This window comes from Meleagris gallopavo, chromosome 3, assembly GCF_000146605.3.
Source record: "Meleagris gallopavo isolate NT-WF06-2002-E0010 breed Aviagen turkey brand Nicholas breeding stock chromosome 3, Turkey_5.1, whole genome shotgun sequence".
NCBI lineage: Eukaryota > Metazoa > Chordata > Aves > Galliformes > Phasianidae > Meleagris > Meleagris gallopavo.
In genome coordinates this window covers 66849346-66858589 of record NC_015013.2, presented here as the reverse complement: position 1 = coordinate 66858589, position 9244 = coordinate 66849346, and the positions used below count along the sequence as shown (strand labels likewise).

The 9244-nt window shown below is 34.2% G+C and overlaps 1 long non-coding RNA gene across 1 annotated transcript; it reads right to left on the bottom strand.

Annotated features, from left to right (window-relative positions):
* Window positions 1–1934: 1934 nt before the first annotated feature.
* On the bottom strand, window positions 1935–8870 carry LOC109366830. The gene is made up of 3 exons (XR_002113456.1): window positions 8734–8870; window positions 7656–7856; window positions 1935–3893 (listed from the first exon to the last, which is right to left on the bottom strand). It is a non-coding gene; the product is annotated as an uncharacterized LOC109366830 (long non-coding RNA).
* Window positions 8871–9244: the final 374 nt, after the last annotated feature.

Here is a 9244-nt window from a genome sequence, read left to right as displayed (position 1 = left end):
TCCACATAGTAAGAGGCATCCCTGTAATTATGTAGATGTTCTAAGGAAGTCTCAACACCTGTGCATTAAAGAGTGAAAACTGTTCAATTCCAGACTTTTAATCTGCGTTCATGACTACCAGACACCTTAAAAGGAGATTAAAAAGCAACAGTTCCTGTGAGAAAGCAATGATGTTGCAGTGTGCTAGATAACTTTCAGCACACTTAAAATATTTGATTTGAAGTGTGCAATGTCATAGAAAGATGTTACTGTTCTTAAACTGTAGAGTTCTTAAAAAACAACTTTTTTTTTTTTTTTTTTTAGTATAACTCTATAACTCTTGCCATGCCTTTTTCTTTCAAGTGTGCTGGTTCAAAGGACATAAATATTTCATCAACTCTCAACTTCTTTGAAACTGCATCGGCTAATGCTTAATAAAACAAAGAATATGAATGGTATTTTATAGTAGTATAGTATAGATATTTATATTTTGAATAGACTGACCTATTAGTGATATAATGTATCCAATGAACACAGAGTAATTTCAGACATTAAACATTAACCAAAAAAATATGTATTTTTAAGAATACCAGAGCATTAAATTTTAGTCCTAGACACTTTAGTTACATGCTTCAAACAAAGTAGGATATATCATGTTATGGACATCATAAATAAGCTGATAGTGAAAAATTTCTATTGGATTTCAGTTGGTATCTCATAAGCACTGTAGAGACAATTTATGTAATCAGTCTATATAAAAATATAAATAAAAATGAGCATTTTTCAAGTGAGGGATTGGGATTTCTGAGCTCAAAGTCCACAATATTTCATATAATATATTTGCATTTTTTAAAAAAATTTGAGTACTTATCTAACTTCCTTGTTTGTTGTGAATTAAAACAGAATTTAACTGTACTGAACAGATAAAATTTCTATTATGAGGGAAAGAATTATGTTCTCTGAATATTTTGAGGCTGTTTTTTAAAAAACAGATATTTTGACTAAAGAGTCTCTTTCTTCCCCTATCAATTTCTTCCAGAACAACATTGGAATATAAAACACAGTTTGAGTGAAGAATTATGTTTCAGGAATTAGCTAGAGTGAACAGTAGTACAAGCAAGTGGGAGATCATAGGCTGTTTCATTTGCATATCTTGTGTAAAAAAAAAAAAATGAATGTATTTGTTAATATTATAAAATAACCTGACATAATTTAAACACACATAGAACAAAAGAAAAGTGTATTTGTTATTGTATTCTTAATTCTATTCATATCATCTCAAGAGTCTACTCAAGTCTTTGTCATTTCAGTGGGCACTTTGAAACAGACTTCTGCATGAATTAGATCATTCATCTTTGAAAGATCAGTACTGTACTATGGTAGATAATAGCTTTTCTTTAAAGCATCTTTTGCATAATAAATGAGACAAGTTCAATCAGTGCTATGTCTTTTGGCAGCTTATACAACTGTTCCTATCAGTTTCATCTCTAAATTGAGACTGAAACCTATGCTTTAAGCCTAGAAAATCTTTGCATAAAAGGATGCCTGATAAAGTGTTTTTGGTTTTATTTCAAAGAAAGAAAAAAGAAAAAAAAGTAGAAAAAGTATGTACACTTGGGACACACACAACAGATAAACATTTCTCAAAACATCGTTTTTTTTGTTTTAATAATTTGTTCATCATTAACACCACATGCTCTCGCCACCACAAAGTAAAAACCCACTGTAAAGTCTGAGCAATCAAAGGTGTCCGAAGTCTTTTGAGAGTCCTGAAAGTACGTAGGCCAGGTTCTGGGATTCTGCAGTTCTGTAATCAGCTTGTGCTTGTTCATTCTCTATGGTCAGTTGTGAGATTATAAAATATCCAGATAGCATTCTCTACCCGTGTTTAGACATTTGGATTGCTCTCTATGATTCGTTAGTATTTCTGTTTCCAGTTTCAATTAAAAAAAAAAAGATTCCTTTAAGAACTTCAGAGAATTTTTTTGCTATATTTTGATAACTTGCTCTGGTGCAATTAAAAAGTAGAATCATTTTGAGTAGATCTACGGAGACAACAAATCCGTTGTAATACATTAATCTCTACTCCCACTAATCTCTGATCATTAGAGTTTGGTCAGCCAGTGTATGTTGAGAAACTCTCATATGACTCATCTTTAAAATAGTCCAAATTATCAGATTTCTCATTAGTAAAACTGATTCTCTAAAATGAATTTTGAAACAAAAAAAAATGAAATGGAATCTGTTAAGAATTTGTACAACATTCCTACTGAAATGAAATCATGAGGTTTTCCCACATTTTTTCTACGTAGCACTGTATCTTAAAACTTACTTTATATAATCCATTGTGGCACCAGCCACTAGTAATTTACATTAGAGTTACACGCAAATCAATTAGAGAATCTGATTTCTAGGTACTCTAGCTATACCAGTAGTAGAAACTATTAAACATACATGTGCTTGCACAATAGAGAAGAAAATAGGACAATTTTTATTTTAGGAAATGGATCTGTAGCAATTGTTTCACAAAACAGGAAATGAATACAACAGTCCAACATCACTGAGGTAACTGGAAAGCAAAGAAATCACAATTTGAAGCTGATTGATTGGTGCTTTAATAGTGCTTGCATCAAAGGTTGTTTTTGGAACATATTTGAGTTAATCATCATGATCACCTATTGTGATGTTGGAGAGAAAGTTTTATCAAGAAATGAGTCACGTAAAGAGGAATGCTGTTAGAAAGAGAGATGACGTCTGCCTTTCTACGTGTCCTATTATGAGTACGGAAATAATCAAATACAGTATTAGGGATAAAAATCAAATAAAAGTATTAGTTCATACCATCATCTCTGAAAAGATCTATAAATGCTTTCAAAATACATCCCACAAGGTATTTTTAAAAGTATGCTAAATCGTACAGTAAAGTTTCACTACTGAATTCAATTGGTATTCCTTCCTGGTAGGGATGAGTAGGTCATCGAGTTTTCAGCTTTATTGCTTCCCTTCTATATTCTCTTCAGCTCCTAAAGCTTGTCATCATTTCCAGATCTAGAAGGTACCAACTTATTTAATGCTTTTCCCCAAATTCTTTCTATTTTGTACTTTAGGTGGGAGAAATTAGAACAAAATCCTTTAATTCATTTAAATATATCTTAAAAGAGACTGTTTTCCTAAGCATGCTGACAATTATCCTCTTCATGTAACTGAAAAGTAAGCAATGCTTTGTCTATTAGAAGAATGAAATGCCCTTCTCATTGATGAATGCTTATCATTACTCAGTAAGAAGCCTATCTTTCTTTCTGATCTTACACTGGAATTACAAGAGAATTTACATTAAAAAACATAGAACAAACATTTAACAGTTTAATTTTCAGTTGTGTATAACTGGTTTTTGACTGAGTATAGATACACAGCAATCAAATGCTTTGGAGTATTATCTGCAAAAACTTTCATCAAGTTCTTTTTAATGTAATAGAAACTGAATGTTTTATTGGTTCAGTAAATGTTTCCTCATTGCCATAATCCATCTAATAAAGAAGGTGTTTGCAGATTAAAAGCAAAATAAAGTAGCACATAAATCTGTCAATTTTATTGTATTCTTTAAAGGAAGGAAGTTGTATTAGATTTCAATTTTCCTTGTAGATTTCTACTCAAATGTTCTTTTAAGTTCACAATTCCATCTTCAGTTCATTAAATTTTCCAAATGTTGGAAAACTCTGCTATTACTATGGCACTGCATCCATCGCTGAGTCCCCAAGACAGAAAAAGCACCAATATAATGCAGTGAACACAACAGAGAGTCGCTAGGATTCTCAGGGCACTGAGAACTTGCCTGTACAGCTATAGGAGCTGGATTTATTAGGTGTGAAGAGATGGTTTCAGAGCAGGGTGAGGCTGACAGCATCCCCCAGCACCTACAAGGAAGTGATCAAGTAGAATCATGGAATCATAGAATTGCTCAAGTTGGTAAAGACCTTAAAGATCATCAAGTCCAACAGCAACACAACCATACTACCCTAACTCGAACAACCTGCTGTTAAATCATGTCCCTGAGCACCACATTCAAACAGTTATTAAAAACATCTAAGAATGGTGACTGAACCACCTCCCTGGGGAGAGTAGTTGGAGCCAGTCTCTTCACAGCAGTGCATTCTGAGACAATGAGGTACTATGTGTACAAACCATATCCCAAATTCGTTATTCCTAGTGTTTTGCTTCTGCTATGTATAAATTTTTATACCAAAAATGGAAATCTAATAGAACTTTTATCTTACAATTGTGGTACTTTATATACTTTTCCTATCATATGAAATGCCAAATAATTTTCAAACCACAGGTTTCAAAGTTACATATTCCATATTCTAATAACATTTTTAACAGTATTACTGGAAGCACACCTTTTCATTTCAGTATTCTTCAACTAATATCAATACAAATTTTGTATTTGACTTAATTGCAAAACAGGACTGTCTTCCCCGTAAAAATGTGATCACAAATTTTAAAGCTCAACAGTTAACAACCTCCGAAGTATTACACTAACACTTAAAATAAACCACAATCACAACTGACCAAACAACCAAACAAATATTGCTTTTAAAATAAGAGATTTTTTTACATGTGTATTTCTTGCATGTTTTATACATTTAAGTTTCCAGTGAGATTTTGAATCTGCTGCAGAATTGAAAGTGAATAACTGTGAATTTGAATGGTATGTTAATCTGCTGGCCCTCAAGCTTATTTTGCACATTACGTAAATCACTCTTTCTAATCAAATGTGCTTTCTTGCTGAGCAACCTTATTGGTGAATCTAAGTTCCCTACTGACAATCCTTTATAATAAGAAGGGATTATTAAATTTTGATTAGCATCAGATTATACTCATTTTATCCACCAACTGACATTTCTGTTAATTGAGGATAAATGTGCTAGTCCGATACTTCCTCCAAACATAGAATGTATTAAAAGTCTCAGCACAAGCTGAAGACTTAATTAATATTCATTGTGTTTCCTGGAAACTACTGGTTGCCTAAATCAGAGGTTTGCAGATAAAGCTGAAATCGCAGACTTTACAATATCACTATTTGGCACATTTTGTTTGAATTATTAAATGGAAGCGATATATCTAAAGTTATTAGCAAAATGTTAATGTAATGACTTTAGTCATTACCGACTTTTTCATGATAAACTATGCTCCTGTGCAGTCATTAAAGAGTACTGGCCAAATGATGATTTCTTAGTCAGGAAAATTTCACACACTTGAAAAATAGTAACAGAGTAAAGAATACAGAACTAGGCTCCTTTTCTGGTAGTAATGGTTAGGATTGATAATAAGAAAAAAAAGGACAGTTTTCTTTCTTTAACTACTTTGCCCAATCCTGAGCAGAAAACTTTAGGCAAGTATGACCATCAATGGCAGTTCATTTTTTGTGAAGCCATTTTTACCAATACTTCATTGTCATGTTCTAAAATGGCTATGCTTTGACATGAAACATTTTTATTCCAAAAGAATTAAATTACCTAAGATATGAAGTCTCTCTTTAAAATGTGTTCTTACTTACAATTTAGCAATGAGCTGTTTGTCAGATTAGGTAAGGAATCCAGGTACTACGTCATTTAGATATGATTACAGCATTGAAGCTGAAAGGAGAGCTCATGATTTTCGAGGATACTCAAATGAATAATCTCCAATACTCCTTTGTAGAACAGATCAGGTCACAGAAAATATGCAGCACCAGCACTTCCTCACCTAACTGCAATTGTCATAAGGATGATATTGATTTAGATAAAAAAGAAAAGACACAAGATTTAGCTTATGCTAAATTAAATACCAGTTTATTTGTTCCTTGATCTGCATACAAGTATATTACTGGCCTTATTACTAACTACTCTCTGTAATAATCATTTCATAAGTCATTATTCTTCTCTGCATTAACGATTTAATTAGACTGAAGTCTGACTGAAATGTAAGGGATTCAATTCAGATTCAAATTTGTGGTAGATACTTTGAATTTCCGTTGTACAAGGGCTGCTCCAAAAAGTGATGTAATGCCTCCTATTTTATTCTGCTGGTCCATGATATCAGAGGCTGATGCTGGTTGTGTGGAAGTGGAGGTTGAACCTTCCCACCAATATTTTATTACATGTTGTTGACATGCAACATAAGGCAGTATAGAGGCAGTCTGACACAACAGTGTCTGACATGGGGTACCTCTTTTGCACTTGCAAAGCACTGAAGTTGCTGGAATTTACTATTATGTATGAAAATCAAAAATCTCTGTGTCTCTGTCACGGAAGTGTGTATGAAGAAAAGTGTGTCACTGAATTCTTCCATGTAGAAAAAATGGCAGTGACTGGCTTTCATCGATGCTTGCTTAATGTTTCTGGAAACCAAGCAGTGGCTGTGAGCGCAGTGAGGCAATGGCAACAGCAGTAGTAGTTCACCTCCACTGGTGCAGATTGTTTTGAGAGTGGCATGTAGGCTCTTGTTCATTGCTGGTGAGTATGCATATCTAATTGTGAAAAATAGTACTGGGGGCTGAGACTTTTCTCTAACTGCTTTTGTGTTATTTGTATCTGTTATAGTTTCCACTAAAATAATTTGGAGTAAATATACTCAGAGTGACCTACATAGATGGCAGGCATGATATAAATTTTAAGGATTTTTCATTTTGTAATACTTTTTTTCATAAACTGGACATGTCCAGCCACCTTATATTTCACAGTAAGAATTTTAAGACCAATCAAATAGTATGATATAAAACGAGCTGGAAATTTCAGTTTCTATGCTAATTTGACTGTCACAGTATTAGCAGCAAATTCGTTAAAATCAATGACAATTAATTTTAAAATCACAATGACACATTTTCAATAGGCCAAATGTTCTATAAATCTTTTGGTGCGTATTGTGCTAGATATTAACACAAAAGTTCTTATTTCTCCACAAATTCAGAAATCTACTTGCACCAATTTTGAATTTCATTTCATTAAATGGATATTCATTGACTTTATATTTTGAAACATTCTGTTTCAAATTTCTCCCCTTGAAATTTTGTTCAACAAGTCTTGACTGAAAAGGCAGTAGCTCTTAAACACATACTGTAATCTGTAGCCTCACAGATTTTTTCAGGAGGTTCTGCATTACAGAAATTCTTACTAACTTCAAAAGGAAAAGCTGAAAAGCTTGAAGTGCCACAGACCAAATCAGTGATCTAGTTGAAGAGTATCAGTGGCCTTCCACTACTGCAGATCAATCCGTTTGAAGCTTTCAAAACAAATATCAAAAGGAGGGATACTAAAAAAGTAAGTAAAAAACAGACCGAAAAAGAAAAAATGTTTTCTTCTCTTGTTTCAGTATGTTCATAGGATTTTAGCTACTGGTGGGTTGTTTGTTTTTTGTTGTTGTTGTTGTTGTTTGGTTTGGTTTTGGTTTTTGTTTGATTGCTCGCTTGTTTTTTTTTCCTTTATCTGCAAAAGTGGATTTTAGTTTAATTTAGTTAAATAATATTTTTCTTTTTGTGCATCATATTCTTCAGTAATCACTTTGCGATTCTCATCACAAAAATCAACAGGTAAAATAAAGTTTCTATTTATATTTCCTGTGAGTTTACAATACTCGTGTTGAAATGAAAGGGAGAGAGAGAGAAAGAGAGAGAACAACATAATAGTTGGTGTTCATACCTCTGGAGGCCATCTAGTCCAACCCTGCTCAAGCAAGTTGCCCAGGTGTCTTCTGAAAATCTCCAAAGAGGGGAACTCCACAAACTCTCTAGGCAACGTGGGCCAGTGCTCAGTCACCCGCACATTAAAGAGGCTGCTTTCTATCCAGATGGAACATTCTGAGTTTGTGTTTATTGCCTCTTGTTCTGGCACTGGTCACAACTGAAAATAGCATACCTCCATTAGCTTTCACCCTTCCTTTAGGTATTCATATGCAACAAGAAAGATAAATCTTGAAATGCAAGATTTTAGCTCTTGGGGTACCATAATATGGCAGGATTTCTAGAGTCAAGAAGTTAAGCAAGACTGAATATTTTCTTCAAGAGTAAGGGAGATAGAAAAAATTCAGAAAAGGTAGCAAAGATTCTAAAGTATATAGCATCTGGAAAACTCAGGCGTACATCAGAGTTAATGACCAGTGTGTTCTGTAACAAGTACCATAGCAAAGTGGTAATTCATAGAAGCACAGAAATCCAAAACCAGTAATCCTTTGTTTTTAAAATGATTTAAACTTCCTGCTTCATCTGATTTTGCCTAAGATACATATTTTAAATTTTTAGCCCATCAAAAAGTCTTCTGTGACTGCTTTTCTTAGACAGCATTCATCTGAACAGTTGGATCCAGAAAAGTAGTTTTAGCCAGGTGCAGCTTAATATAAATGAATCTTAGATAAATACAGTATCATCTTATATATAGAATAGACTTTCTTTATATAAATCTATGTGGTATAAATATATGAAATATGTTCAAGAAAGTTTACAATTGATTGCAGTCCTATTCATCAGCGGAATGATTTTAAGCTATTGTTATTCTCTACTGCAAGTTTGGTTAATGTAAATTAAGGTCAAGAATCCTCATTAATTTTCTTACCATCTGTGCAAGAAAGATATGAGATAATGTCATTTTGTAATGAAATCTCACTTAAATTGCACATATACCATAAATACTGAAAGATAAATCATCAGATTCATCACAGAAGGCCAATTCTAAAACACTCGCATGCTAATTGTTTTTTTATAGGTTACTGTATTGGAGTTACCTGGTAAGGTTTTGGTAGTGGGGACTGCAGGGCTGCTCTGTGAGGAGAGGGTGGGTCTGCCCCATTCCAGCTGGTTCCAAGTGGCTACAGATGGTGCTGATGGCTGAACCTCAGGGCACAGCTGAGCCTGACAGCCAAGCTGGTAGTGCCTCTGGGAAAATGTGTTTAAGAAGTGGTTTAAATATGCTGTGCAGAAGCTGTAAGAAAGAAAAGTGAGAAAGTAATGTGAGAGACACCGTGGTCAGGGAAGAAGGAAAGAGATGTCCCAGGAACCAGAATAGGGATTCCCCTGCAGCCTATGGAGAGAAACATGGTGAAGTGGTTTGTCCCTCTTCTGCCCATAGAGGGTTGTATTGATGCAGATCTCCAAACTGCAGCCTGGGGTGAACCCCACAGCACAGCAGGTGGAGGTGCCCTGAAGGAAGCTGCAGTCCCAGAAAGCCCATACAGGAGCGGCTTCTTGGCAGGTGCTGTGACCTCATGGAGTGAAACCTATTCTGTAGCAGCTTTC